The following is a 25,586-nucleotide window of genomic DNA, read 5'->3' on the forward strand; positions in this document are numbered from 1 at the left end:
GGGTATGCAGGGCATGGCGGCCTTTTGCGGCGCTTGGATGACCCTTAGTTCGCATTAAACACCCCCACCCTCCTTCGGTGTGGGGCTCATGTTGACAATGCCCCAGCCCCTGAAGCATTCAAGCTGATTTCTTACAGCAGCTTGGCACTGTAACAGCTCCAGAGCTGCTCTGTAAGGCAAGTAAAAGGGTGTGTAGTTTGCATTGTGCATTGGAAGGCACAAAGTAAGCAGACAGGAGGAGAAGTCAGGATAGTGCACAAGGGTATAAAAGGGAGGGGCTCAAGAAAAAAGAAGTGGAAACAGACAGCAAACTAGGCTGTAGAGAGAACTGAGACAAAGAGATCTGAATTATACGAGAGCCGACCAGGGGAAACACAAATTCTGCAGTCAAGTTTCCCACATTTGGGGAAATCGCAGGGGCAGCACACCCAGAGTGCAATGGGTGAGCCTTGCCCTGGGAGAAGCACCTTCATGATCATAGTATCTCACCTGGCAGGTAAGTAGGAGTTGGGCTAGAGCTGGGGAGGGTCGCTGCTCGGGCACCCCCCTGTCAAGTGAAGGAGATCCAACTGAGGCAGCACAAGGGAACTCTCGAAAGAAGAACAAGGCTAGAGGAAGATCTGAGACAAAGAAATCTGACTTTTACCAGAGCTGACCAGAGGAAAACACAAACACAGTCCCCCACTACAACAAATAATGCAGTCGAGTTTCCCACATTTGGGGAAATCACAGGGGTCAGCATACCCAGAATGCAATGAATGAACCTCACCCTGGGAGAACAATCTTCATGACCATGGTATCTCCTATGCAAAATAAGTATGATTTGGGATAGGGCTGGGGAGGGCCGCTGCTCAGGCACATCTCTGTCAAGTAAAGGAGATTCAACTGAGGCAGCACAAGGGAACTCTCATCTGGGGACAACAACTGCAGGGAGAACACATATTTTCAGATGAACATGGGAGGGCAGAAGGCTGCCTAATACTGAAGCACCCCCAAACAACAAACCAAATGCAACAACTAGTGCAAGCATTCCTGGGGGAAGGCCTGCAGCAGATGGATTTGCATATGGTGATGTCATCCAAGCAGTGGGTCAAAGTTGGCTTCAACCCTCGTCTGCATATGAAAAGAGAAAAGGGGCGTGCAGGGCATGGCGGCCTTTTGCGGCGCTTGGATGACCCCTAGTTCGCATTAAACACCTCCACCCTCCTTCGGTGTGGGGCTCATGTTGGCTATGCCACAGCCCCTGAAGCATACAAGCTGATTTCTTGCAGCAGCTGGGCACTGTAACAGCTCCAGAGCTGCTCTGTACGGCAAGTAAAAGGGTGTGGGCCCTGCAGCACTACCTGTAGTTTGGAAGGCACAAAGTAAGCAGACGGGAGAAGTCAGGATAGTGCGCAAGGGCATAGAAGGGAGCAGCTCAAGAAAAGAGAAGTGGAAACAGACAGCAAACTAGGCTGGAGAGAGACCTGAGACAAAGAGATCTGAATTATACGAGAGCCGACCAGGGGAAACACAAATTATGCAGTCAAGTTTCCCACATTTGGGGAAATCGCAGGAGCAGCACACCCAGAGTGCAATGGGTGAGCCTTGCCCTGGGAGAAGCACCTTCATGATCATAGTATCTCACCTGGCAGGTAAGTAGGATTTGGGCTAGAGCTGGGGAGGGTCGCTGCTCGGGTACCCCCCTGTCAAGTGAAGGAGATCCAACTGAGGCAGCACAAGGGAACTCTCGAAAGAAGAACAAGGCTAGAGGAAGATCTGAGACAAAGAAATCTGACTTTTACCAGAGCTGACCAGAGGAAAGCACAAACACAGTCCCCCACTACCACAAATAATGCAGTCGAGTTTCCCACATTTGGGGAAATCACAGGGGTCAGCATACCCAGAATGCAATGAATGAACCTCACCCTGGGAAAACAATCTTCATGACCATGGTATCGCCTATGCAAAATAAGTATGATTTGGGATAGGGCTGGGGAGGGCCGCTGCTCAGGCACATCTCTGTCAAGTAAAGGAGATTCAACTGAGGCAGCACAAGGGAACTCTCATCTGGGGACAACAACTGCAGGGAGAACACATATTTTCAGATGAACATGGGAGGGCAGAAGGCTGCCTAATACTGAAGCACCCCCAAACAACAAACCAAATGCAACAACTAGTGCAAGCATTCCTGGGGGAAGGCCTGCAGCAGATGGATTTGCATATGGTGATGTCATCCAAGCAGTGGGTCAAAGTTGGCTTCAACCCTCGTCTGCATGTGAAAAGAGAAAAGGGGCGTGCAGGGCATGGCGGCCTTTTGCGGCGCTTGGATGACCCCTAGTTCGCATTAAACACCTCCACCCTCCTTCGGTGTGGGGCTCATGTTGGCTATGCCTCAGCCCCTGAAGCATTCAAGCTGATTTCTTGCAGTAGCTGGGCTCTGTAACAGCTCCAGAGCTGCTCTGTACGGCAAGTAAAAGGGTGTGGGCCCTGCAGCACTACCTGTAGTTTGCATTGTGCATTGGAAGGCACAAAGTAAGCAGACGGGAGAAGTAAGGATAGTGCGCAAGGGCATAGAAGGGAGCGGCTCAAGAAAAGAGAAGTGGAAACAGACAGCAAACTAGGCTGGAGAGAGACCTGAGACAAAGAGATCTGAATTACATGAGAGCCGACCAGGGAACACTCAAATTATGCAGTCAAGTTTCCCACATTTGGGGAAATCGCAGGGGCAGCACACCCAGAGTGCAATGGGTGAGCCTTGCCCTGGGAGAAGCACCTTCATGATCATAGTATCTCACCTGGCAGGTAAGTAGGAGTTGGGCTAGAGCTGGGGAGGGTCGCTGCTCGGGCACCCCCCTGTCAAGTGAAGGAGATCCAACTGAGGCAGCACAAGGGAACTCTCGAAAGAAGAACAAGGCTAGAGGAAGATCTGAGACAAAGAAATCTGACTTTTACCAGAGCTGACCAGAGGAAAACACAAACACAGTCCCCCACTACAACAAATAATGCAGTCGAGTTTCCCACATTTGGGGAAATCACAGGGGTCAGCATACCCAGAATGCAATGAATGAACCTCACCCTGGGAGAACAATCTTCATGACCATGGTATCTCCTATGCAAAATAAGTATGATTTGGGATAGGGCTGGGGAGGGCCGCTGCTCAGGCACATCTCTGTCAAGTAAAGGAGATTCAACTGAGGCAGCACAAGGGAACTCTCATCTGGGGACAACAACTGCAGGGAGAACACATATTTTCAGATGAACATGGGAGGGCAGAAGGCTGCCTAATACTGAAGCACCCCCAAACAACAAACCAAATGCAACAACTAGTGCAAGCATTCCTGGGGGAAGGCCTGCAGCAGATGGATTTGCATATGGTGATGTCATCCAAGCAGTGGGTCAAAGTTGGCTTCAACCCTCGTCTGCATATGAAAAGAGAAAAGGGGCGTGCAGGGCATGGCGGCCTTTTGCGGCGCTTGGATGACCCCTAGTTCGCATTAAACACCTCCACCCTCCTTCGGTGTGGGGCTCATGTTGGCTATGCCACAGCCCCTGAAGCATACAAGCTGATTTCTTGCAGCAGCTGGGCACTGTAACAGCTCCAGAGCTGCTCTGTACGGCAAGTAAAAGGGTGTGGGCCCTGCAGCACTACCTGTAGTTTGGAAGGCACAAAGTAAGCAGACGGGAGAAGTCAGGATAGTGCGCAAGGGCATAGAAGGGAGCAGCTCAAGAAAAGAGAAGTGGAAACAGACAGCAAACTAGGCTGGAGAGAGACCTGAGACAAAGAGATCTGAATTATACGAGAGCCGACCAGGGGAAACACAAATTATGCAGTCAAGTTTCCCACATTTGGGGAAATCGCAGGAGCAGCACACCCAGAGTGCAATGGGTGAGCCTTGCCCTGGGAGAAGCACCTTCATGATCATAGTATCTCACCTGGCAGGTAAGTAGGATTTGGGCTAGAGCTGGGGAGGGTCGCTGCTCGGGTACCCCCCTGTCAAGTGAAGGAGATCCAACTGAGGCAGCACAAGGGAACTCTCGAAAGAAGAACAAGGCTAGAGGAAGATCTGAGACAAAGAAATCTGACTTTTACCAGAGCTGACCAGAGGAAAGCACAAACACAGTACCCCACTACCACAAATAATGCAGTCGAGTTTCCCACATTTGGGGAAATCACAGGGGTCAGCATACCCAGAATGCAATGAATGAACCTCACCCTGGGAAAACAATCTTCATGACCATGGTATCGCCTATGCAAAATAAGTATGATTTGGGATAGGGCTGGGGAGGGCCGCTGCTCAGGCACATCTCTGTCAAGTAAAGGAGATTCAACTGAGGCAGCACAAGGGAACTCTCATCTGGGGACAACAACTGCAGGGAGAACACATATTTTCAGATGAACATGGGAGGGCAGAAGGCTGCCTAATACTGAAGCACCCCCAAACAACAAACCAAATGCAACAACTAGTGCAATCATTCCTAGGGGAAGGCCTGCAGCAGATGGATTTGCATATGGTGATGTCATCCAAGCAGTGGGTCAAAGTTGGCTTCAACCCTCGTCTGCATGTGAAAAGAGAAAAGGGGCGTGCAGGGCATGGCGGCTTTTTGCGGCGCTTGGATGACCCCTAGTTCGCATTAAACACCTCCACCCTCCTTCGGTGTGGGGCTCATGTTGGCTATGCCTCAGCCCCTGAAGCATTCAAGCTGATTTCTTGCAGTAGCTGGGCTCTGTAACAGCTCCAGAGCTGCTCTGTACGGCAAGTAAAAGGGTGTGGGCCCTGCAGCACTACCTGTAGTTTGCATTGTGCATTGGAAGGCACAAAGTAAGCAGACGGGAGAAGTAAGGATAGTGCGCAAGGGCATAGAAGGGAGCGGCTCAAGAAAAGAGAAGTGGAAACAGACAGCAAACTAGGCTGGAGAGAGACCTGAGACAAAGAGATCTGAATTACATGAGAGCCGACCAGGGAACACTCAAATTATGCAGTCAAGTTTCCCACATTTGGGGAAATCGCAGGGGCAGCACACCCAGAGTGCAATGGGTGAGCCTTGCCCTGGGAGAAGCACCTTCATGATCATAGTATCTCACCTGGCAGGTAAGTAGGAGTTGGGCTAGAGCTGGGGAGGGTCGCTGCTCGGGCACCCCCCTGTCAAGTGAAGGAGATCCAACTGAGGCAGCACAAGGGAACTCTCGAAAGAAGAACAAGGCTAGAGGAAGATCTGAGACAAAGAAATCTGACTTTTACCAGAGCTGACCAGAGGAAAACACAAACACAGTCCCCCACTACAACAAATAATGCAGTCGAGTTTCCCACATTTGGGGAAATCACAGGGGTCAGCATACCCAGAATGCAATGAATGAACCTCACCCTGGGAGAACAATCTTCATGACCATGGTATCTCCTATGCAAAATAAGTATGATTTGGGATAGGGCTGGGGAGGGCCGCTGCTCAGGCACATCTCTGTCAAGTAAAGGAGATTCAACTGAGGCAGCACAAGGGAACTCTCATCTGGGGACAACAACTGCAGGGAGAACACATATTTTCAGATGAACATGGGAGGGCAGAAGGCTGCCTAATACTGAAGCACCCCCAAACAACAAACCAAATGCAACAACTAGTGCAAGCATTCCTGGGGGAAGGCCTGCAGCAGATGGATTTGCATATGGTGATGTCATCCAAGCAGTGGGTCAAAGTTGGCTTCAACCCTCGTCTGCATATGAAAAGAGAAAAGGGGCGTGCAGGGCATGGCGGCCTTTTGCGGCGCTTGGATGACCCCTAGTTCGCATTAAACACCTCCACCCTCCTTCGGTGTGGGGCTCATGTTGGCTATGCCACAGCCCCTGAAGCATACAAGCTGATTTCTTGCAGCAGCTGGGCACTGTAACAGCTCCAGAGCTGCTCTGTACGGCAAGTAAAAGGGTGTGGGCCCTGCAGCACTACCTGTAGTTTGGAAGGCACAAAGTAAGCAGACGGGAGAAGTCAGGATAGTGCGCAAGGGCATAGAAGGGAGCAGCTCAAGAAAAGAGAAGTGGAAACAGACAGCAAACTAGGCTGGAGAGAGACCTGAGACAAAGAGATCTGAATTATACGAGAGCCGACCAGGGGAAACACAAATTATGCAGTCAAGTTTCCCACATTTGGGGAAATCGCAGGAGCAGCACACCCAGAGTGCAATGGGTGAGCCTTGCCCTGGGAGAAGCACCTTCATGATCATAGTATCTCACCTGGCAGGTAAGTAGGATTTGGGCTAGAGCTGGGGAGGGTCGCTGCTCGGGTACCCCCCTGTCAAGTGAAGGAGATCCAACTGAGGCAGCACAAGGGAACTCTCGAAAGAAGAACAAGGCTAGAGGAAGATCTGAGACAAAGAAATCTGACTTTTACCAGAGCTGACCAGAGGAAAGCACAAACACAGTCCCCCACTACCACAAATAATGCAGTCGAGTTTCCCACATTTGGGGAAATCACAGGGGTCAGCATACCCAGAATGCAATGAATGAACCTCACCCTGGGAAAACAATCTTCATGACCATGGTATCGCCTATGCAAAATAAGTATGATTTGGGATAGGGCTGGGGAGGGCCGCTGCTCAGGCACATCTCTGTCAAGTAAAGGAGATTCAACTGAGGCAGCACAAGGGAACTCTCATCTGGGGACAACAACTGCAGGGAGAACACATATTTTCAGATGAACATGGGAGGGCAGAAGGCTGCCTAAAACTGAAGCACCCCCAAACAACAAACCAAATGCAACAACTAGTGCAAGCATTCCTGGGGGAAGGCCTGCAGCAGATGGATTTGCATATGGTGATGTCATCCAAGCAGTGGGTCAAAGTTGGCTTCAACCCTCGTCTGCATGTGAAAAGAGAAAAGGGGCGTGCAGGGCATGGCGGCCTTTTGCGGCGCTTGGATGACCCCTAGTTCGCATTAAACACCTCCACCCTCCTTCGGTGTGGGGCTCATGTTGGCTATGCCTCAGCCCCTGAAGCATTCAAGCTGATTTCTTGCAGTAGCTGGGCTCTGTAACAGCTCCAGAGCTGCTCTGTACGGCAAGTAAAAGGGTGTGGGCCCTGCAGCACTACCTGTAGTTTGCATTGTGCATTGGAAGGCACAAAGTAAGCAGACGGGAGAAGTAAGGATAGTGCGCAAGGGCATAGAAGGGAGCGGCTCAAGAAAAGAGAAGTGGAAACAGACAGCAAACTAGGCTGGAGAGAGACCTGAGACAAAGAGATCTGAATTACATGAGAGCCGACCAGGGAACACTCAAATTATGCAGTCAAGTTTCCCACATTTGGGGAAATCGCAGGGGCAGCACACCCAGAGTGCAATGGGTGAGCCTTGCCCTGGGAGAAGCACCTTCATGATCATAGTATCTCACCTGGCAGGTAAGTAGGAGTTGGGCTAGAGCTGGGGAGGGTCGCTGCTCGGGCACCCCCCTGTCAAGTGAAGGAGATCCAACTGAGGCAGCACAAGGGAACTCTCGAAAGAAGAACAAGGCTAGAGGAAGATCTGAGACAAAGAAATCTGACTTTTACCAGAGCTGACCAGAGGAAAACACAAACACAGTCCCCCACTACAACAAATAATGCAGTCGAGTTTCCCACATTTGGGGAAATCACAGGGGTCAGCATACCCAGAATGCAATGAATGAACCTCACCCTGGGAGAACAATCTTCATGACCATGGTATCTCCTATGCAAAATAAGTATGATTTGGGATAGGGCTGGGGAGGGCCGCTGCTCAGGCACATCTCTGTCAAGTAAAGGAGATTCAACTGAGGCAGCACAAGGGAACTCTCATCTGGGGACAACAACTGCAGGGAGAACACATATTTTCAGATGAACATGGGAGGGCAGAAGGCTGCCTAATACTGAAGCACCCCCAAACAACAAACCAAATGCAACAACTAGTGCAAGCATTCCTGGGGGAAGGCCTGCAGCAGATGGATTTGCATATGGTGATGTCATCCAAGCAGTGGGTCAAAGTTGGCTTCAACCCTCGTCTGCATATGAAAAGAGAAAAGGGGCGTGCAGGGCATGGCGGCCTTTTGCGGCGCTTGGATGACCCCTAGTTCGCATTAAACACCTCCACCCTCCTTCGGTGTGGGGCTCATGTTGGCTATGCCACAGCCCCTGAAGCATACAAGCTGATTTCTTGCAGCAGCTGGGCACTGTAACAGCTCCAGAGCTGCTCTGTACGGCAAGTAAAAGGGTGTGGGCCCTGCAGCACTACCTGTAGTTTGGAAGGCACAAAGTAAGCAGACGGGAGAAGTCAGGATAGTGCGCAAGGGCATAGAAGGGAGCAGCTCAAGAAAAGAGAAGTGGAAACAGACAGCAAACTAGGCTGGAGAGAGACCTGAGACAAAGAGATCTGAATTATACGAGAGCCGACCAGGGGAAACACAAATTATGCAGTCAAGTTTCCCACATTTGGGGAAATCGCAGGAGCAGCACACCCAGAGTGCAATGGGTGAGCCTTGCCCTGGGAGAAGCACCTTCATGATCATAGTATCTCACCTGGCAGGTAAGTAGGATTTGGGCTAGAGCTGGGGAGGGTCGCTGCTCGGGTACCCCCCTGTCAAGTGAAGGAGATCCAACTGAGGCAGCACAAGGGAACTCTCGAAAGAAGAACAAGGCTAGAGGAAGATCTGAGACAAAGAAATCTGACTTTTACCAGAGCTGACCAGAGGAAAGCACAAACACAGTCCCCCACTACCACAAATAATGCAGTCGAGTTTCCCACATTTGGGGAAATCACAGGGGTCAGCATACCCAGAATGCAATGAATGAACCTCACCCTGGGAAAACAATCTTCATGACCATGGTATCGCCTATGCAAAATAAGTATGATTTGGGATAGGGCTGGGGAGGGCCGCTGCTCAGGCACATCTCTGTCAAGTAAAGGAGATTCAACTGAGGCAGCACAAGGGAACTCTCATCTGGGGACAACAACTGCAGGGAGAACACATATTTTCAGATGAACATGGGAGGGCAGAAGGCTGCCTAATACTGAAGCACCCCCAAACAACAAACCAAATGCAACAACTAGTGCAAGCATTCCTAGGGGAAGGCCTGCAGCAGATGGATTTGCATATGGTGATGTCATCCAAGCAGTGGGTCAAAGTTGGCTTCAACCCTCGTCTGCATGTGAAAAGAGAAAAGGGGCGTGCAGGGCATGGCGGCCTTTTGCGGCGCTTGGATGACCCCTAGTTCGCATTAAACACCTCCACCCTCCTTCGGTGTGGGGCTCATGTTGGCTATGCCTCAGCCCCTGAAGCATTCAAGCTGATTTCTTGCAGTAGCTGGGCTCTGTAACAGCTCCAGAGCTGCTCTGTACGGCAAGTAAAAGGGTGTGGGCCCTGCAGCACTACCTGTAGTTTGCATTGTGCATTGGAAGGCACAAAGTAAGCAGACGGGAGAAGTAAGGATAGTGCGCAAGGGCATAGAAGGGAGCGGCTCAAGAAAAGAGAAGTGGAAACAGACAGCAAACTAGGCTGGAGAGAGACCTGAGACAAAGAGATCTGAATTACATGAGAGCCGACCAGGGAACACTCAAATTATGCAGTCAAGTTTCCCACATTTGGGGAAATCGCAGGGGCAGCACACCCAGAGTGCAATGGGTGAGCCTTGCCCTGGGAGAAGCACCTTCATGATCATAGTATCTCACCTGGCAGGTAAGTAGGAGTTGGGCTAGAGCTGGGGAGGGTCGCTGCTCGGGCACCCCCCTGTCAAGTGAAGGAGATCCAACTGAGGCAGCACAAGGGAACTCTCGAAAGAAGAACAAGGCTAGAGGAAGATCTGAGACAAAGAAATCTGACTTTTACCAGAGCTGACCAGAGGAAAACACAAACACAGTCCCCCACTACAACAAATAATGCAGTCGAGTTTCCCACATTTGGGGAAATCACAGGGGTCAGCATACCCAGAATGCAATGAATGAACCTCACCCTGGGAGAACAATCTTCATGACCATGGTATCTCCTATGCAAAATAAGTATGATTTGGGATAGGGCTGGGGAGGGCCGCTGCTCAGGCACATCTCTGTCAAGTAAAGGAGATTCAACTGAGGCAGCACAAGGGAACTCTCATCTGGGGACAACAACTGCAGGGAGAACACATATTTTCAGATGAACATGGGAGGGCAGAAGGCTGCCTAATACTGAAGCACCCCCAAACAACAAACCAAATGCAACAACTAGTGCAAGCATTCCTGGGGGAAGGCCTGCAGCAGATGGATTTGCATATGGTGATGTCATCCAAGCAGTGGGTCAAAGTTGGCTTCAACCCTCGTCTGCATATGAAAAGAGAAAAGGGGCGTGCAGGGCATGGCGGCCTTTTGCGGCGCTTGGATGACCCCTAGTTCGCATTAAACACCTCCACCCTCCTTCGGTGTGGGGCTCATGTTGGCTATGCCACAGCCCCTGAAGCATACAAGCTGATTTCTTGCAGCAGCTGGGCACTGTAACAGCTCCAGAGCTGCTCTGTACGGCAAGTAAAAGGGTGTGGGCCCTGCAGCACTACCTGTAGTTTGGAAGGCACAAAGTAAGCAGACGGGAGAAGTCAGGATAGTGCGCAAGGGCATAGAAGGGAGCAGCTCAAGAAAAGAGAAGTGGAAACAGACAGCAAACTAGGCTGGAGAGAGACCTGAGACAAAGAGATCTGAATTATACGAGAGCCGACCAGGGGAAACACAAATTATGCAGTCAAGTTTCCCACATTTGGGGAAATCGCAGGAGCAGCACACCCAGAGTGCAATGGGTGAGCCTTGCCCTGGGAGAAGCACCTTCATGATCATAGTATCTCACCTGGCAGGTAAGTAGGATTTGGGCTAGAGCTGGGGAGGGTCGCTGCTCGGGTACCCCCCTGTCAAGTGAAGGAGATCCAACTGAGGCAGCACAAGGGAACTCTCGAAAGAAGAACAAGGCTAGAGGAAGATCTGAGACAAAGAAATCTGACTTTTACCAGAGCTGACCAGAGGAAAGCACAAACACAGTCCCCCACTACCACAAATAATGCAGTCGAGTTTCCCACATTTGGGGAAATCACAGGGGTCAGCATACCCAGAATGCAATGAATGAACCTCACCCTTGGAAAACAATCTTCATGACCATGGTATCGCCTATGCAAAATAAGTATGATTTGGGATAGGGCTGGGGAGGGCCGCTGCTCAGGCACATCTCTGTCAAGTAAAGGAGATTCAACTGAGGCAGCACAAGGGAACTCTCATCTGGGGACAACAACTGCAGGGAGAACACATATTTTCAGATGAACATGGGAGGGCAGAAGGCTGCCTAAAACTGAAGCACCCCCAAACAACAAACCAAATGCAACAACTAGTGCAAGCATTCCTGGGGGAAGGCCTGCAGCAGATGGATTTGCATATGGTGATGTCATCCAAGCAGTGGGTCAAAGTTGGCTTCAACCCTCGTCTGCATGTGAAAAGAGAAAAGGGGCGTGCAGGGCATGGCGGCCTTTTGCGGCGCTTGGATGACCCCTAGTTCGCATTAAACACCTCCACCCTCCTTCGGTGTGGGGCTCATGTTGGCTATGCCTCAGCCCCTGAAGCATTCAAGCTGATTTCTTGCAGTAGCTGGGCTCTGTAACAGCTCCAGAGCTGCTCTGTACGGCAAGTAAAAGGGTGTGGGCCCTGCAGCACTACCTGTAGTTTGCATTGTGCATTGGAAGGCACAAAGTAAGCAGACGGGAGAAGTAAGGATAGTGCGCAAGGGCATAGAAGGGAGCGGCTCAAGAAAAGAGAAGTGGAAACAGACAGCAAACTAGGCTGGAGAGAGACCTGAGACAAAGAGATCTGAATTACATGAGAGCGGACCAGGGAACACTCAAATTATGCAGTCAAGTTTCCCACATTTGGGGAAATCGCAGGGGCAGCACACCCAGAGTGCAATGGGTGAGCCTTGCCCTGGGAGAAGCAACTTCATGATCATAGTATCTCACCTGGCTGGTAAGTAGGAGTTGGGCTAGAGCTTGGGAGGGTCGCTGCTCGGGCACCCCCCTGTCAAGTGAAGGAGATCCAACTGAGGCAGCACAAGGGAACTCTCGAAAGAAGAACAAGGCTAGAGGAAGATCTGAGACAAAGAAATATGACTTTTACCAGAGCTGACCAGAGGAAAGCACAAACACAGTCCCCCACTACCACAAATAATGCAGTCGAGTTTCCCACATTTGGGGAAATCACAGGGGTCAGCATACCCAGAATGCAATGAATGAACCTAACCCTGGGAGAACAATCTTCATGACCATGGTATCTCCTATGCAAAATAAGTATGATTTGGGATAGGGCTGGGGAGGGCCGTTGCTCAGGCACATCTCTGTCAAGTAAGTTGCATTTGATTTGTTGTTTGGGGGTGCTTCAGTATTAGGCAGCCTTCTGCCCTACCATGTTCATCTGAAAATATGTGTTCTCCCTGCAGTTGTTGTCCCCAGATGAGAGTTCCCTTGTGCTGCCTCAGTTGAATCTCCTTTTGGAGAAGACCTCAATAAGATTGTAGCTGATCTGGCTACTGCTAAAACAGCTTGCCTACCTAGTATGACTCCTACCACGCAGAAGGCTAAAAGTACTTTTCTTGGCCCTTTCATCTTCCAGGTAAAGCGTACCCAAGGTCAGGCATACCCAAAGCAAGCTCATGTTTCCAGACCTGCCAAGCCCAGACTGAAGCAATCCTGGGCTGCCCATCAGCCTGCTTCCAAAACGGACAAGCCTGCCGCATGACGGTGCAGGCCTCCCTCTGGGGGATCCCAGGGTGGGGGGCCCAACTTCTAGGTTTGGCAAAGAAAGGTATAATTCTAAGCTAGAGAATTCTGTTTGGAGCTCACCTTGCACTTTGTGAAGAAATAATCAGCATTGTGGCTGAGCAGATACATGTAGTGTGTGGCTGCAAACTGCATGGATCTGCTGCGTTGTAATGCTGATTCTTTTTTTTTTGCAAAGTACCAATAGCTTCATATAATGTTCACAATTTTTATGCAGGATCAAATAGCTCAATAGGTAGGGTGTTTGATTAGAATTCAACAGGTTATAGGTTTGAATCCTGGGTATGGTAGTTTGAGATGTGTTATTTAATAAAGTATGTTGTTCTGACTGCTGGCATCCTATCACCTGGGATATCATACTAAATAAATGGAGGTGATCAAATTTTTTTTTTTAACTAGGGACAATTTCCAGATACTTCTCTTTATAACTGAGATTGCCCCCTGGAACTTCACATCAGTTGACAACTATGCATGAGTGGGCAGTGCTTGCCCTGGATCTGCCCACCCATTTATGTGCCGTCATAAAATAAAGCATGACTGACAGTTATCCTGGGCGTACACTACACAATTATCTGTCAGGCTATCTATCCAGTCTGGATGGATGGAATGAAAATCTGGTAATGTATTGGAGCAAATGTCAATTAGCCATTTGCTCCCAAACACTAGAAAAGTGGTCAAAAATGGTCATTACACAAATTGGTTAAACCCAAAATTTAACCAATTTGTTTAGGGGACCATTTTTGTCCATTTTTTAGTGTTTGAGAGTAAATCGTTGATGGTCATTTGCTCACATAGATAACCGGATTTCTATTCCAACCAGCCAGTGTTGGAGAGATGGTCTGCCAGATTACATAATGCATACCAGAGCCATAACTAGACTTTTTGGATCCCTGTGACAGAGAATTATATGCCCCCCCCCCCTCCCTCCCTCCCTCCCCATTTTTTCAATATGGACAAAAGGTGCATGCCTTGTGGGGAAGGGGCATAACAAGATTGGTCTCAGAGAAAGCACATGAGATATGAAGATATATCTAGTATACTTGACACTCAATGGTTTGTGGTATTGCCGGGGTGCCCTCCTTAAATGCATATACAGTCACACATGGCATGTTTGTGTAAATGGCATATCAGCAGTCAGCACTAACTGGTGACATGCCATTTGTACAAGTAAGCCATGTGTGACTAATATATACAAACATACACCTCAAACTATCATACCCAGGATTCAAACCTATAACCTGTTGAATTCTAATCAAACACCCTGCCCATTGAGCTACTTGATCCTGCATTTATTCTAACCTCCAAAAACAGATTCAGTTGCATTTTCCAGCGTGTATTGTTTGCGCCTTTGCAAATGTCTTACATCGACAAACTTATTTAGTACTATTTTGCAAATAGGGTTACATTGTCGCAACATTGTGTTCCCTAATTGCTTGAATTTTTAAATGCAAAAATTGATAAAGACACCTGATAATTGCTCTGTGGAGTCTTATTTTGTGTCTACTTCTTATCTACATTTAATTCCCTACCTCTAATCAAGGCATTTTTAAATGCTGGGCGCTGCCAGGACGTGAGGCCTACCTAGTCTTTAGATCTGAATTTGAATGTACTTGTGAACTAACTTAATTTCCTACTTCTAAATTCATTCCTAAATTCACTACTTACATTAATCCTGTAGTTGGGCATTTTGAGCCTTCAATTGTGGGCATTGTTTTGTGTCCAGACCAGCAGCTGGTGGTGTGCATTTGCTGGAAAGGCATCGAAGACCTCCGATATGCTGCATCTCCTGATGTGTGTCTGCCTCAAGTGGCTGTCAGCAAATGCATGCTAGACACCCCATTCCAAGCTGATTGTGACATCACGGAACATGCATCATAGAACAGGCATGCTAGAACATGGGTCTTCAACCTGCGACCCTCCAGCTGCTGTGGAACTTCATATCCCAGCATGCCCTGCCTCAGTTTTAGCATACCTTAATAGCAAAACTGTGGCAGGGCATGCTGGGATGTGTAGTTTCACAGCAGCTGGAGGGCCACAGGATGAAGACCCATGTGCTAGAACCAAACCGCAGGTACATTGAATGCTAGCAAGCTGAATGTTTAAATCCTTTTTGTTCCGCAGCATTCCAATGCGGAAGATTCCATGGAACCAGAGATTATTCCATTGAGAAGGACATGCTGCCTGGATGACTGCACTGTGCAAATTAAATCACGGAGCTAGTTGGCTTGTGGGTGGCTCTGGTGACTGGGTGGTTGGGTGGGCGGTATGTCGGAGGTGGAGCACATGCAAATGAATGTGTATCATCCAGCTAGTGAGAGAGAAAACTAATGCAGGAGTGTGCCTGTTTGTCAGTGAGTTATGCACCTTGCCAGACGTCAAATCTACATGGAGCAACTGGAGGGGACAAGAGCAGGTTTGGAAAATATAGACAGAAGAGCATATATGCTGGCGCATTCTCCATGATTGTGTCAGCTTATGTTTTGGTGCACTGCACTTTCCTCCACTAAGTTTTAGCCATTTTGTTTAAACGCAAGTGTAGTTGCTTCTCGCTCTTTTGGCTGTGATATTGTATCGTGGTTGAAGAGTCTGCTGGAGGGATTGTTTTCTTCATTGGCGAGAGACTGAAGATATTCCAGGATGGAAGGCTTGGGAACACTATCTGTTTTTCAGTTGTGGAAGAGTTGAAAGACCAGATTGGACTACATTCTATAGTAAAGGGTATTTTTGTATTTATTAATCCTCCCTTTATATGTGTCTGTCTTTCAATAAAGCTTTGGGCTTGTGATTCCGTCACCCTCTTACACTCCACACCCATAGCCTTATTAACTATTGTATTGTTTAAATGTATAGTGCAGTTCATGATTTATAGTGTAGGCTGGCCTGTGCTGTAGTTCTTGAACTGTACTATACCGACAGCATTTGTATTGTGTTTTGGCTGTGCTGCAACACAGTACTTATGTGTGTAATGTTTATGTATGTTTTTTTTGCTTCTTTATGTCAATAAAGACTGCTTTTTCAATCCAATATCTGAAAACAATCAATGTTTATCTTTGATGGCAATAGAAGTGGTATGATATTTGCTGCTTTTGAAAGGCAATATCTGATATGTCCCCTATCTGGGAACCATATATTAAATGGCTTTTCAGAAAAGGGAGATGGGAGAAGAGCTTTCAGTACTTGTAGGACCGATGCACATTTCCTATTCAAGCCTCCAAAAACAGATTCAGTTGCATTTTCCAGCGTGTTTTGGATGCGCCTTTGCAAATGTCTTACATCGACAAACTTATTTAGTACTATTTTGCAAATAGGGTTACATTGTTGCAACATTGTGTTCCCTAATTGCTTGATTTTTTAAATGCAACAATTGATAAAAACACCTGATAACTGCTCTGCGGAGTCTTATTTTGTGTCTACTTCTTATCTACATTTAATTCCGTACCTCTAATCAAGGCATTTTTAAATGCTGGCGGCTGCCAGGACGTGAGGCCTACCTAGACTTTAGATCTGAATTTGAATGTACTTGTGAACTAACTTAATTTCCTACTTCTAAATTCATTCCTAAATTCACTACTTACATGAATCCTGTAGTTGGGCATTTTGGGACTTCGATTGTGGGCATTGTTTTGTGTCCAGACCAGCAGCAGGTGGTGTGCATTTGCTGGAAAGGCATCGAAGACCTCCGATATGCTGCATCTCCTGATGTGTGTCTCCCTCAAGTGGCTGTCAGCAAATGCCTGCTAGACACCCCATTCCAAGCTGATTGTGACATCACGGAACATGCATCATAGAACAGGCATGCTAAAACATGGGTCTTCAACCTGCGACCCTCCAGCTGCTGTGGAACTACACATCCCAGCATGCCCTGCCTCAGTTTTAGCATACCTTAATAGCAAAACTGTGGCTGGGCATGCTGGGATGTGTAGTTTCACAGCAGCTGGAGGGCCACAGGATGAAGACCCATGTGCTAGAGCCAAGCCACAGGTACATTGAATGCTAGCAAGCTGAATATTTAAATCCTTTTTGTTCCGCAGCATTCCAATGCGGAAGATTCCATGGAACCAGAGATCCTTCCATTGAGAAGGACATGCTGCCTGGATGACTACACTGTGCAAATTAAATCACGGAGCCAGTTGGTTTGTGGGTGGCTCTGGTGACTGGGTGGTTGGGTGGGTGGTGTGTCGGAGGTGGAGCACATGCAAATGATTGTGTATCATCCAGCTAGTGAGAGAGAAAACTCATGCAGGAGTGTGCCTGCTTGTCAGTGGGTTATGCACCTTGCCAGACGTTAAATCTACATAGAGCAGCTGGAGGGGACAAGAGCAGGTTTGCAAAATATAGATAGAAGAGCATATATGCTGGCGCATTCTCCATGATTGTGTCAGCTTATGTTTTGGTGCACTGCACTTTCCTCCACTAAGTTTTAGCCATTTTTGTTAAGCTCAAGTGTAGTTGCTTCTCGGCCTTTTGGCTGTGATCTTGTATTGTGGTTGAAGGGTCTGCTGGAGGGAGGGATTGCTTTCTTCATTGGCGAAAGACCAAAGATATTCCAGGATGGAAGGCTTGGGAACACTATCCGTTTTTCAATTGTGGAAGAGTTGAAAGACCGGATTGGACTACATTCTGTAGTAAAGGATGTCTTTCTATTTATTAATCCTCCCCTTATATGTGTCAGTCTTTCAATAAAGCTTCGGGCTTGTGATTCCCTCACCCTCTTACGCTCCACACCCATAGCCTTATTAACTGTTGTATTATTGTACAGTTTAAATGTATAGTGCAGTTCATGATTTATAGTGTAGGCTGGCCTGTGCTGTAGTTCTTGAACTGTACTATACCGTCAGCATTTCTATTGTGTTTTGGCTGTGCCGCAACGCGGTACTTATGTGTGTAATGTTTATGTATGTTTTTTTGCTTCTTTATGTGCATCGGTCCTACAAGTACTGAAAGCTCTTCTCCCATCTCCCTTTTCTGAAAAGCCATTTAATATATGGTTCCCAGATAGGGGACATATCAGATATTGGATTTCAAAAGCATCAAATATCATACCACTTTTATTGCCATCAAAGATAAACATTGATTGTTTTCAGATATTGGCTTGAAAAAGCAGTCTTTATTGGCATAAAAAAAACATACATAAACATTACACACATAAATACAGTGTTGCAGCACAGCCAAAACACAATACAAATGCTGACTGTATAGTACAGTTCAAGAACTACAGCACAGGCCAGCCTACACTATAAATCATGAACTGCACTATACATTTAAACTATACAATAATACAACAGTTAATAAGGCTATGGGTGTGGAGTGTAAGAGGGTGAGGGATTCACAAAACCGAAGCTTTATTGTAACACAGACACATATAAGGGGAGGGTCAATAAATAGAAAGATATCCTTTACTATAGAATGTAGTCCAATCCGACCTCTGTGCTCTTCCACAACTGAAAAACAGATAGTGTTCCCAAGCCTTCCATCCTGGAATATCTTTGGTCTTTCGCCAATGAAGAAAACAATCCCTCCCTCCAGCAGACCCTTCAACCATGATACAAGATCACAGCCAAAAGGCCGAGAAGCAACTACACTTGAGCTTAACAAAAATGGCTAAAACTTAGTGGAGGAAAGTGCAGTGCACCAAAACATAAGCTGACACAATCATGGAGAATGCGCCAGCATATATGCTCTTCTATCTATATTTTGCAAACCTGCTCTTGTCCCCTCCAGCTGCTCTATGTAGATTTAACGTCTGGCAAGGTGCATAACCCACTGACAAGCAGGCACACTCCTGCATGAGTTTTCTCTCTCACTAGCTGGATGATACACAATCATTTGCATGTGCTCCACATCCGACACACCACCCACCCAACCACCCAGCTCTAGCTGGCTTGGCTCTAGCACATGGGTCTTCATCCTGTGGCCCTCCAGCTGCTGTGAAACTACACATCCCAGCATGCCCTGCCACAGTTTTGCTATTAAGGTATGCTAAAACTGAGGCAGGGCATGCTGGGATGTGTAGTTCCACAGCAGCTGGAGGGTCGCAGGTTGAAGACCCATGTTTTAGCATGCCTGTTCTATGATGCATGTCTAGCAGGCATTTGCTGACAGCCACTTGAGGGAGACACACATCAGGAGATGCAGCATATCGGAGGTCTTCGATGCCTTTCCAGCAAATGCACACCACCTGCTGCTGGTCTGGACACAAAACAATGCCCACAATCGAAGTCCCAAAATGCCCAACTACAGGATTCATGTAAGTAGTGAATTTAGGAATGAATTTAGAAGTAGGAAATTAAGTTAGTTCACAAGTACATTCAAATTCAGATCTAAAGACTAAACACAAAACACAAAATAAGACTCCACAGAGCAATTATCAGGTGTCTTTATCAATTGTTGCATTTAAAAAATCAAGCAATTAGGGAACACAATGTTGCGACAATCTAACCCTATTTGCAAAATAGTACTAAATAAGTTTGTCGATGTAAGACATTTGCAAAGGCGCAAACAAAACACGCTGGAAGATGCAACTGAATCTGTTTTTGGAGGTTAGAATAGATGCAGGATCAAGTAGCTCAATGGGTAGGGTGTTTGATTAGAATTCAACAGGTTATAGGTTTGAATCCTGGGTATGATAGTTTGAGGTGTTATTTAATAAAGCATGTTTATATATTAGTCACACATGGCTTACTTGTACAAATGGCATGTCACCAGTTAGTGCTGACTGCTGATATGCCATTTGCACAAACATGCCATGTGTGACTGTATATGCATTTAAGGAGTGCACCCCGGCAATACCACAAACCATTGAGTGCCAAGTATACTAGATATATCTTCATATCTCATGTGCTTTCTCTGAGACCAATCTTGTTATGCCCCTTCCCCAGAAGGCATGCACCTTTTGTCCATATTGCAAAAATGGGGAGGGGGGGGCATATAATTATCTGTCACAGAGCACCAAAAAGTCTAGTTATGGCTCTGGTATGCATTATGTAATCTGGCAGACCATCTCTCCTTTACTTGACAGAGATGTGCCTGAGCAGCGGCCCTCCCCAGCCCTATCCCAAATCATACTTATTTTGCATAGGAGATACCATGGTCATGAAGATTGTTCTCCCAGGGTGAGGTTCATTCATTGCATTCTGGGTATGCTGACCCCTGTGATTTCCCCAAATGTGGGAAACTCGACTGCATTATTTGTGGTAGTGGAGGACTGTGTTTGTGCTTTCCTCTGGTCAGCTCTGGTAAAAGTCAGATTTCTTTGTCTCAGATCTTCCTCTAGCCTTGTTCTTCTTTCGAGAATTCCCTTGTGCTGCCTCAGTTGGATCTCCTTCACTTGACAGGGGGGTACCCGAGCAGCGACCCTCCCCAGCTCTAGCCCAACTCCTACTTACCTGCCAGGTGAGATACTATGATCATGAAGGTGCTTCTCCCAGGGCAAGGCTCACCCATTGCACTCTGGGTGTGCTGCTCCTGCGATTTCCCCAAATGTGGGAAACTTGACTGCATAATTTGTGTTTCCCCTGGTCGGCTCTCGTATAATTCAGATCTCTTTGTCTCAGGTCTCTCTCCAGCCTAGTTTGCTGTCTGTTTCCACTTCTCTTTTCTTGAGCCGCTCCCTTCTATGCCCTTGCGCACTATCCTTACTTCTCCCGTCTGCTTACTTTGTGCCTTCCAAAGCACAATGCAAACTACAGGTAGTGCTGCAGGGCCCACACCCTTTTACTTGCCGTACAGAGCAGCTCTAGAGCTGTTACAGTGCCCAGCTGCTGCAAGAAATCAGCTTGTATGCTTCAGGGGCTGGGGCATAGCCAACATGAGCCCCACACCGAAGGAGGGTGGAGGTGTTTAATGCGAACTAGGGGTCATCCAAGCGCCGCAAAAGGCCGCCATGCCCTGCACGCCCCTTTTCTCTTTTCATATGCAGACGAGGGTTGAAGCCAACTTTGACCCACTGCTTGGAAGACATCACCATATGCAAATCCATCTGCTGCAGGCCTTCCCCCAGGAATGCTTGCACTAGTTGTTGCATTTGGTTTGTTGTTTGGGGGTGCTTCAGTATTAGGCAGCCTTCTGCCGTCCCATGTTCATCTGAAAATATGTGTTCTCCCTGCAGTTGTTGTCCCCAGATGAGAGTTCCCTTGTGCTGCCTCAGTTGAATCTCCTTTACTTGACAGAGATGTGCCTGAGCAGCGGCCCTCCCCAGCCCTATCCCAAATCATACTTATTTTGCATAGGAGATACCATGGTCATGAAGATTGTTCTCCAAGGGTGAGGTTCATTCATTGCATTCTGGGTATGCTGACCCCTGTGATTTCCCCAAATGTGGGAAACTCGACTGCATTATTTGTTGTAGTGGGGGACTGTGTTTGTGTTTTCCTCTGGTCAGCTCTGGTAAAAGTCACATTTCTTTGTCTCAGATCTTCCTCTAGCCTTGTTCTTCTTTCGAGAGTTCCCTTGTGCTGCCTCAGTTGGATCTCCTTCACTTGACAGGGGGGTGCCCGAGCAGCGACCCTCCCAAGCTCTAGCCCAACTCCTACTTACCTGCCAGGTGAGATACTATGATCATGAAGGTGCTTCTCCCAGGGCAAGGCTCACCCATTGCACTCTGGGTGTGCTGCCCCCTGCGATTTCCCCAAATGTGGGAAACTTGACTGCAGTATTTGTGTTTCCCCTGGTCGGCTCTCGTGTAATTCAGATCTCTTTGTCTCAGGTCTCTCTCCAGCCTAGTTTGCTGTCTGTTTCCACTTCTTTTTTCTTGAGCCCCTCCCTTTTATACCCTTGTGCACTATCCTGACTTCTCCTCCTGTCTGCTTACTTTGTGCCTTCCAATGCACAATGCAAACTACAGGTAGTGCTGCAGGGCCCACAACCTTTTACTTGCCTTACAGAGCAGCTCTGGAGCTGTTACAGTGCCAAGCTGCCGCAAGAAATCAGCTTGAATGCTTCAGGGGCTGGGGCATGGCCAACATGAGACCCACACCGAAGGAGGGTGGGGGTGTTTAATGCAAACTAAGGGTCATCCAAGCGCCGCAAAAGGCCGCCATGCCCTGCACGCCCCTTTTCTCTTTTCATATGCAGATGAGGGTTGAAGCCAACTTTGACCCACTGCTTGGATGACATCACCATATGCAAATCCATCTGCGGCAGGCCTTCCCCCAGGAATGCTTGCACTAGTTGTTGCATTTGGTTTGTTGTTTGGGGGTGCTTCAGTATTAGGCAGCCTTCTGCCCTCCCATGTTCATCTGAAAATATGTGTTCTCCCTGCAGTTGTTGTCCCCAGATGAGAGTTCCCTTGTGCTGCCTCAGTTGAATCTCCTTTACTTGACAGAGATGTGCCTGAGCAGCGGCCCTCCCCAGCCCTATTCCAAATCATACTTATTTTGCATAGGAGATACCATGGTCATGAAGATTATTCTCCCAGGGTGAGGTTCATTCATTGCATTCTGGGTATGCTGACCCCTGTGATTTCCCCAAATGTGGGTAACTCGACTGCATTATTTGTGGTAGTGGGGGACTGTGTTTGTGTTTTCCTCTGGTCAGCTCTGGTAAAAGTCAGATTTCTTTGTCTCAGATCTTCCTCTAGCCTTGTTCTTCTTTCGAGAGTTCCCTTGTGCTGCCTCAGTTGGATCTCCTTCACTTGACAGGGGGGTGCCCGAGCAGCGACCCTCCCCAGCTCAAGCCCAACTCCTACTTACCTGCCAGGTGAAATACTATGATCATGAAGGTGCTTCTCCCAGGGCAAGGCTCACCCATTGCACTCTGGGTGTGCTGCCCCTGCGATTTCCCCAAATGTGGGAAACTTGACTGCATAATTTGTGTTTCCCCTGGTCGGCTCTCGTATAATTCAGATCTCTTTGTCTCAGGTCTCTCTCCAGCCTAGTTTGCTGTCTGTTTCCACTTCTTTTTTCTTCAGCCCCTCCCTTTTATACCCTTGTGCACTATCCTGACTTCTCCTCCTGTCTGCTTACTTTGTGCCTTCCAATGCACAATGCAAACTACACACCCTTTTACTTGCCTTACAGAGCAGCTCTGGAGCTGTTACAGTGCCAAGCTGCTGTAAGAAATCAGCTTGAATGCTTCAGGGGCTGGGGCATTGTCAACATGAGCCCCACACCAAAGGAGGGTGGAGGTGTTTAATGCGAACTAGGGGTCATCCAAGCGCCGCAAAAGGCCGCCATGCCCTGCACGCCCCTTTTCTCTTTTCATATGCAGATGAGGGTTGAAGCCAACTTTGACCCACTGCTTGGATGACATCACCATATGCAAATCCATCTGCTGCAGGCCTTCCCCCCGGAATGCTTGCACTAGTTGTTGCATTTGGTTTGTTGTTTGGGGGTGCTTCAGTATTAGGCAGCCTTCTGCCCTCCCATGTTCATCTGAAAATATGTGTTCTCCCTGCAGTTGTTGTCCCCAGATGAGAGTTCCCTTGTGCTGCCTCAGTTGAATCTCCATTACTTGACAGAGATGTGCCTGAGCAGCGGCCCTCCCCAGCCCTATCCCAAATCATACTTATTTTGCATAGGCGATACCATGGTCATGAAGATTGTTCTCCCAGGGTGAGGTTCATTCATTGCATTCTGGGTATGCTGACCCCTGTGATTTCCCCAAATGTGGGAAACTCGACTGCATTATTTGTTGTAGTGGGGGACTGTGTTTGTGTTTTCCTCTGGTCAGCTCTGGTAAAAGTCAGATTTCTTTGTCTCAGATCTTCCTCTAGCCTTGTTCTTCTTTCGAGAGTTCCCTTGTGCTGCCTCAGTTGGATCTCCTTCACTTGACAGGGGGGTGCCCGAGCAGCGACCCTCCCCAGCTCTAGCCCAACTCCTACTTACCTGCCAGGTGAGATACTATGATCATGAAGGTGCTTCTCCCAGGGCAAGGCTCACCCATTGTACTCTGGGTGTGCTGCCCCTGCGATTTCCCCAAATGTGGGAAACTTGACTGCAGAATTTGTGTTTCCCCTGGTCAGCTCTCGTATAATTCAGATCTCTTTGTCTCAGGTCTCTCTCCAGCCTAGTTTGCTGTCTGTTTCCACTTCTTTTTTCTTGAGCCCCTCCCTTTTATACCCTTGTGCACTATCCTGACTTCTCCTCCTGTCTGCTTACTTTGTGCCTTCCAATGCACAATGCAAACTACAGGTAGTGCTGCAGGGCCCACACCCTTTTACTTGCCTTACAGAGCAGCTCTGGAGCTGTTACAGTGCCAAGCTGCTGTAAGAAATAAGCTTGAATGCTTCAGAGGCTGGGGCATTGTCAACATGAGCCCCACACCAAAGGAGGGTGGAGGTGTTTAATGCGAACTAGGGGTCATCCAAGCGCCGCAAAAGGCCGCCATGCCCTGCACGCCCCTTTTCTCTTTTCATATGCAGATGAGGGTTCCAGCCAACTTTGGCCCACTGCTTGGATGACATCACCATATGCAAATCCGTCTTCTGCAGAACTTCCCCCAGGAATGCTTGTACTAGTTGTTGCATTTGGTTTGTTGTTTGGGGGTGCTTCAGTATTAGGCAGCCTTCTGCCCTCCCATGTTCATCTGAAAATATGTGTTCTCCCTGCAGTTGTTGTCCCCAGATGAGAGTTCCCTTGTGCTGCCTCAGTTGAATCTCCTATACTTGACAGAGATGTGCCTGAGCAGCGGCCCTCCCCAGCCCTATCCCAAATCATACTTATTTTGCATAGGCGATACCATGGTCATGAAGATTGTTCTCCCAGGGTGAGGTTCATTCATTGCATTCTGGGTATGCTGACCCCTGTGATTTCCAAAATGTGGGAAACTCGACTGCATTATTTGTGGTAGTGGGGGACTGTGTTTGTGCTTTCCTCTGGTCAGCTCTGGTAAAAGTCAGATTTCTTTGTCTCAGATCTTCCTCTAGCCTTGTTCTTCTTTTGAGAGTTCCCTTGTGCTGCCTCAGTTGGATCTCCTTCACTTCACAGGGGGTGCCCGAGCAGCAATCCTCCACAGCTCTGGCCCAACTCCTACTTACCTGCCAGGTGAGATACTATGATCTTCACTGTTAGGGCAATCAGGATGTGGAATTCCCTGCCAGGGAAGGTGGTAATGGCGGACTCTGTAATTGGATTTAAAAAAGGAATGGATACATTTCTGAATGAAAAAGCTATCCAAGTTTATAATACTTAAAATATCAACATGGTTAATCCGGGGGTAACATGAGTTGTAGTAGCTAACTAGTCATAATACATTATTAAGCAAGTATGTAGAATCATCACAACTTAAAACAGGTTGAACACGATGGGCAATTTGCCTCTATTCAACCTCAAAAACTATGTTACTATATGTTACTATATTACTATGTTACTGTAGTATACAGAACACCACAATGCAATGAGCAGTGATAGTGAGCACTGATGAGGATACTAGAACTGACACTGAGCAGCAAGATGCAGCACTGGACTATTAGTAATGTACTGTAGTATGCTGAGCACAACAATGCAGCACAAGACAATGAGCAGTGATACTGAGCACTGATGAGGATACTACTGAGAACTGACACTGAGCAGGAGAGACACACTACTAGTATTACTGAGCAGCAATAAGTATCCACTGATACTGAGCACTGATATTGAGATTTCCACTGAGAGAACATAGCCACGTCCTCTCCGCTCTCTCTTCAATGTACGAGTAAAAATGGCGGCAACGCGCAGCTCTTTATATGGAATCCGAATCTCGCGAGAATCCGACAGCGGGATGATGACATTTTCCCTTGTTCATAGAATTTGGGAGTCATTTTGATCCCAAAGTATTATTAACCTCAATAACCATAATTTCCACTCATTTTCAGTCTATTCTTAACACCTTACACCTCACAATATTATTTTTAGTCCTAAAATTT

At 47.8% G+C, this 25,586-nt stretch overlaps 31 non-coding genes across 31 annotated transcripts; 9 read left to right on the forward strand and 22 right to left on the reverse strand.

Annotated features, from left to right (window-relative positions):
- Positions 1-341: 341 nt before the first annotated feature.
- LOC135019365 (U1 spliceosomal RNA) lies at positions 342-504 on the reverse strand. The gene has a single exon (XR_010216942.1). It is a non-coding gene; the product is annotated as a U1 spliceosomal RNA (small nuclear RNA).
- A 152-nt stretch (positions 505-656) lies between these two features.
- Positions 657-820, reverse strand: LOC135019181 (U1 spliceosomal RNA). Its single transcript, XR_010216774.1, has one exon. It is a non-coding gene; the product is annotated as a U1 spliceosomal RNA (small nuclear RNA).
- A 659-nt stretch (positions 821-1,479) lies between these two features.
- LOC135019295 (U1 spliceosomal RNA) lies at positions 1,480-1,642 on the reverse strand. The gene has a single exon (XR_010216883.1). It is a non-coding gene; the product is annotated as a U1 spliceosomal RNA (small nuclear RNA).
- Positions 1,643-1,794: 152 nt separating this feature from the next.
- Positions 1,795-1,958, reverse strand: LOC135019171 (U1 spliceosomal RNA). The gene has a single exon (XR_010216765.1). It is a non-coding gene; the product is annotated as a U1 spliceosomal RNA (small nuclear RNA).
- Positions 1,959-2,629: 671 nt separating this feature from the next.
- Positions 2,630-2,792, reverse strand: LOC135019357 (U1 spliceosomal RNA). Its single transcript, XR_010216934.1, has one exon. It is a non-coding gene; the product is annotated as a U1 spliceosomal RNA (small nuclear RNA).
- Positions 2,793-2,944: 152 nt separating this feature from the next.
- Positions 2,945-3,108, reverse strand: LOC135019182 (U1 spliceosomal RNA). The gene has a single exon (XR_010216775.1). It is a non-coding gene; the product is annotated as a U1 spliceosomal RNA (small nuclear RNA).
- A 659-nt stretch (positions 3,109-3,767) lies between these two features.
- LOC135019297 (U1 spliceosomal RNA) lies at positions 3,768-3,930 on the reverse strand. The gene has a single exon (XR_010216885.1). It is a non-coding gene; the product is annotated as a U1 spliceosomal RNA (small nuclear RNA).
- A 152-nt stretch (positions 3,931-4,082) lies between these two features.
- LOC135019208 (U1 spliceosomal RNA) lies at positions 4,083-4,246 on the reverse strand. Its single transcript, XR_010216801.1, has one exon. It is a non-coding gene; the product is annotated as a U1 spliceosomal RNA (small nuclear RNA).
- A 671-nt stretch (positions 4,247-4,917) lies between these two features.
- On the reverse strand, positions 4,918-5,080 carry LOC135019358 (U1 spliceosomal RNA). The gene has a single exon (XR_010216935.1). It is a non-coding gene; the product is annotated as a U1 spliceosomal RNA (small nuclear RNA).
- Positions 5,081-5,232: 152 nt separating this feature from the next.
- Positions 5,233-5,396, reverse strand: LOC135019183 (U1 spliceosomal RNA). The gene has a single exon (XR_010216776.1). It is a non-coding gene; the product is annotated as a U1 spliceosomal RNA (small nuclear RNA).
- Positions 5,397-6,055: 659 nt separating this feature from the next.
- LOC135019298 (U1 spliceosomal RNA) lies at positions 6,056-6,218 on the reverse strand. Its single transcript, XR_010216886.1, has one exon. It is a non-coding gene; the product is annotated as a U1 spliceosomal RNA (small nuclear RNA).
- A 152-nt stretch (positions 6,219-6,370) lies between these two features.
- On the reverse strand, positions 6,371-6,534 carry LOC135019172 (U1 spliceosomal RNA). Its single transcript, XR_010216766.1, has one exon. It is a non-coding gene; the product is annotated as a U1 spliceosomal RNA (small nuclear RNA).
- Positions 6,535-7,205: 671 nt separating this feature from the next.
- LOC135019359 (U1 spliceosomal RNA) lies at positions 7,206-7,368 on the reverse strand. Its single transcript, XR_010216936.1, has one exon. It is a non-coding gene; the product is annotated as a U1 spliceosomal RNA (small nuclear RNA).
- A 152-nt stretch (positions 7,369-7,520) lies between these two features.
- LOC135019184 (U1 spliceosomal RNA) lies at positions 7,521-7,684 on the reverse strand. The gene has a single exon (XR_010216777.1). It is a non-coding gene; the product is annotated as a U1 spliceosomal RNA (small nuclear RNA).
- A 659-nt stretch (positions 7,685-8,343) lies between these two features.
- LOC135019299 (U1 spliceosomal RNA) lies at positions 8,344-8,506 on the reverse strand. Its single transcript, XR_010216888.1, has one exon. It is a non-coding gene; the product is annotated as a U1 spliceosomal RNA (small nuclear RNA).
- A 152-nt stretch (positions 8,507-8,658) lies between these two features.
- LOC135019173 (U1 spliceosomal RNA) lies at positions 8,659-8,822 on the reverse strand. Its single transcript, XR_010216767.1, has one exon. It is a non-coding gene; the product is annotated as a U1 spliceosomal RNA (small nuclear RNA).
- Positions 8,823-9,493: 671 nt separating this feature from the next.
- LOC135019360 (U1 spliceosomal RNA) lies at positions 9,494-9,656 on the reverse strand. Its single transcript, XR_010216937.1, has one exon. It is a non-coding gene; the product is annotated as a U1 spliceosomal RNA (small nuclear RNA).
- A 152-nt stretch (positions 9,657-9,808) lies between these two features.
- LOC135019185 (U1 spliceosomal RNA) lies at positions 9,809-9,972 on the reverse strand. Its single transcript, XR_010216778.1, has one exon. It is a non-coding gene; the product is annotated as a U1 spliceosomal RNA (small nuclear RNA).
- A 659-nt stretch (positions 9,973-10,631) lies between these two features.
- On the reverse strand, positions 10,632-10,794 carry LOC135019300 (U1 spliceosomal RNA). The gene has a single exon (XR_010216889.1). It is a non-coding gene; the product is annotated as a U1 spliceosomal RNA (small nuclear RNA).
- Positions 10,795-10,946: 152 nt separating this feature from the next.
- On the reverse strand, positions 10,947-11,110 carry LOC135019199 (U1 spliceosomal RNA). Its single transcript, XR_010216792.1, has one exon. It is a non-coding gene; the product is annotated as a U1 spliceosomal RNA (small nuclear RNA).
- A 671-nt stretch (positions 11,111-11,781) lies between these two features.
- Positions 11,782-11,944, reverse strand: LOC135019424 (U1 spliceosomal RNA). The gene has a single exon (XR_010216988.1). It is a non-coding gene; the product is annotated as a U1 spliceosomal RNA (small nuclear RNA).
- Positions 11,945-12,096: 152 nt separating this feature from the next.
- On the reverse strand, positions 12,097-12,260 carry LOC135019547 (U1 spliceosomal RNA). Its single transcript, XR_010217094.1, has one exon. It is a non-coding gene; the product is annotated as a U1 spliceosomal RNA (small nuclear RNA).
- A 7,546-nt stretch (positions 12,261-19,806) lies between these two features.
- Positions 19,807-19,970, forward strand: LOC135019145 (U1 spliceosomal RNA). The gene has a single exon (XR_010216740.1). It is a non-coding gene; the product is annotated as a U1 spliceosomal RNA (small nuclear RNA).
- A 152-nt stretch (positions 19,971-20,122) lies between these two features.
- On the forward strand, positions 20,123-20,285 carry LOC135019301 (U1 spliceosomal RNA). Its single transcript, XR_010216890.1, has one exon. It is a non-coding gene; the product is annotated as a U1 spliceosomal RNA (small nuclear RNA).
- A 671-nt stretch (positions 20,286-20,956) lies between these two features.
- Positions 20,957-21,120, forward strand: LOC135019200 (U1 spliceosomal RNA). Its single transcript, XR_010216793.1, has one exon. It is a non-coding gene; the product is annotated as a U1 spliceosomal RNA (small nuclear RNA).
- Positions 21,121-21,272: 152 nt separating this feature from the next.
- LOC135019266 (U1 spliceosomal RNA) lies at positions 21,273-21,436 on the forward strand. The gene has a single exon (XR_010216858.1). It is a non-coding gene; the product is annotated as a U1 spliceosomal RNA (small nuclear RNA).
- Positions 21,437-22,110: 674 nt separating this feature from the next.
- On the forward strand, positions 22,111-22,274 carry LOC135019222 (U1 spliceosomal RNA). The gene has a single exon (XR_010216815.1). It is a non-coding gene; the product is annotated as a U1 spliceosomal RNA (small nuclear RNA).
- Positions 22,275-22,426: 152 nt separating this feature from the next.
- On the forward strand, positions 22,427-22,589 carry LOC135019368 (U1 spliceosomal RNA). Its single transcript, XR_010216945.1, has one exon. It is a non-coding gene; the product is annotated as a U1 spliceosomal RNA (small nuclear RNA).
- Positions 22,590-23,244: 655 nt separating this feature from the next.
- LOC135019223 (U1 spliceosomal RNA) lies at positions 23,245-23,408 on the forward strand. The gene has a single exon (XR_010216816.1). It is a non-coding gene; the product is annotated as a U1 spliceosomal RNA (small nuclear RNA).
- Positions 23,409-23,560: 152 nt separating this feature from the next.
- Positions 23,561-23,723, forward strand: LOC135019394 (U1 spliceosomal RNA). The gene has a single exon (XR_010216966.1). It is a non-coding gene; the product is annotated as a U1 spliceosomal RNA (small nuclear RNA).
- A 674-nt stretch (positions 23,724-24,397) lies between these two features.
- Positions 24,398-24,560, forward strand: LOC135019227 (U1 spliceosomal RNA). Its single transcript, XR_010216820.1, has one exon. It is a non-coding gene; the product is annotated as a U1 spliceosomal RNA (small nuclear RNA).
- The last annotated feature ends 1,026 nt before the right edge of the window (positions 24,561-25,586 follow it).

Source organism: Pseudophryne corroboree, unplaced genomic scaffold (genome assembly GCF_028390025.1).
Source record: "Pseudophryne corroboree isolate aPseCor3 unplaced genomic scaffold, aPseCor3.hap2 scaffold_334, whole genome shotgun sequence".
NCBI classification, from domain to species: Eukaryota; Metazoa; Chordata; class Amphibia; order Anura; family Myobatrachidae; genus Pseudophryne; species Pseudophryne corroboree.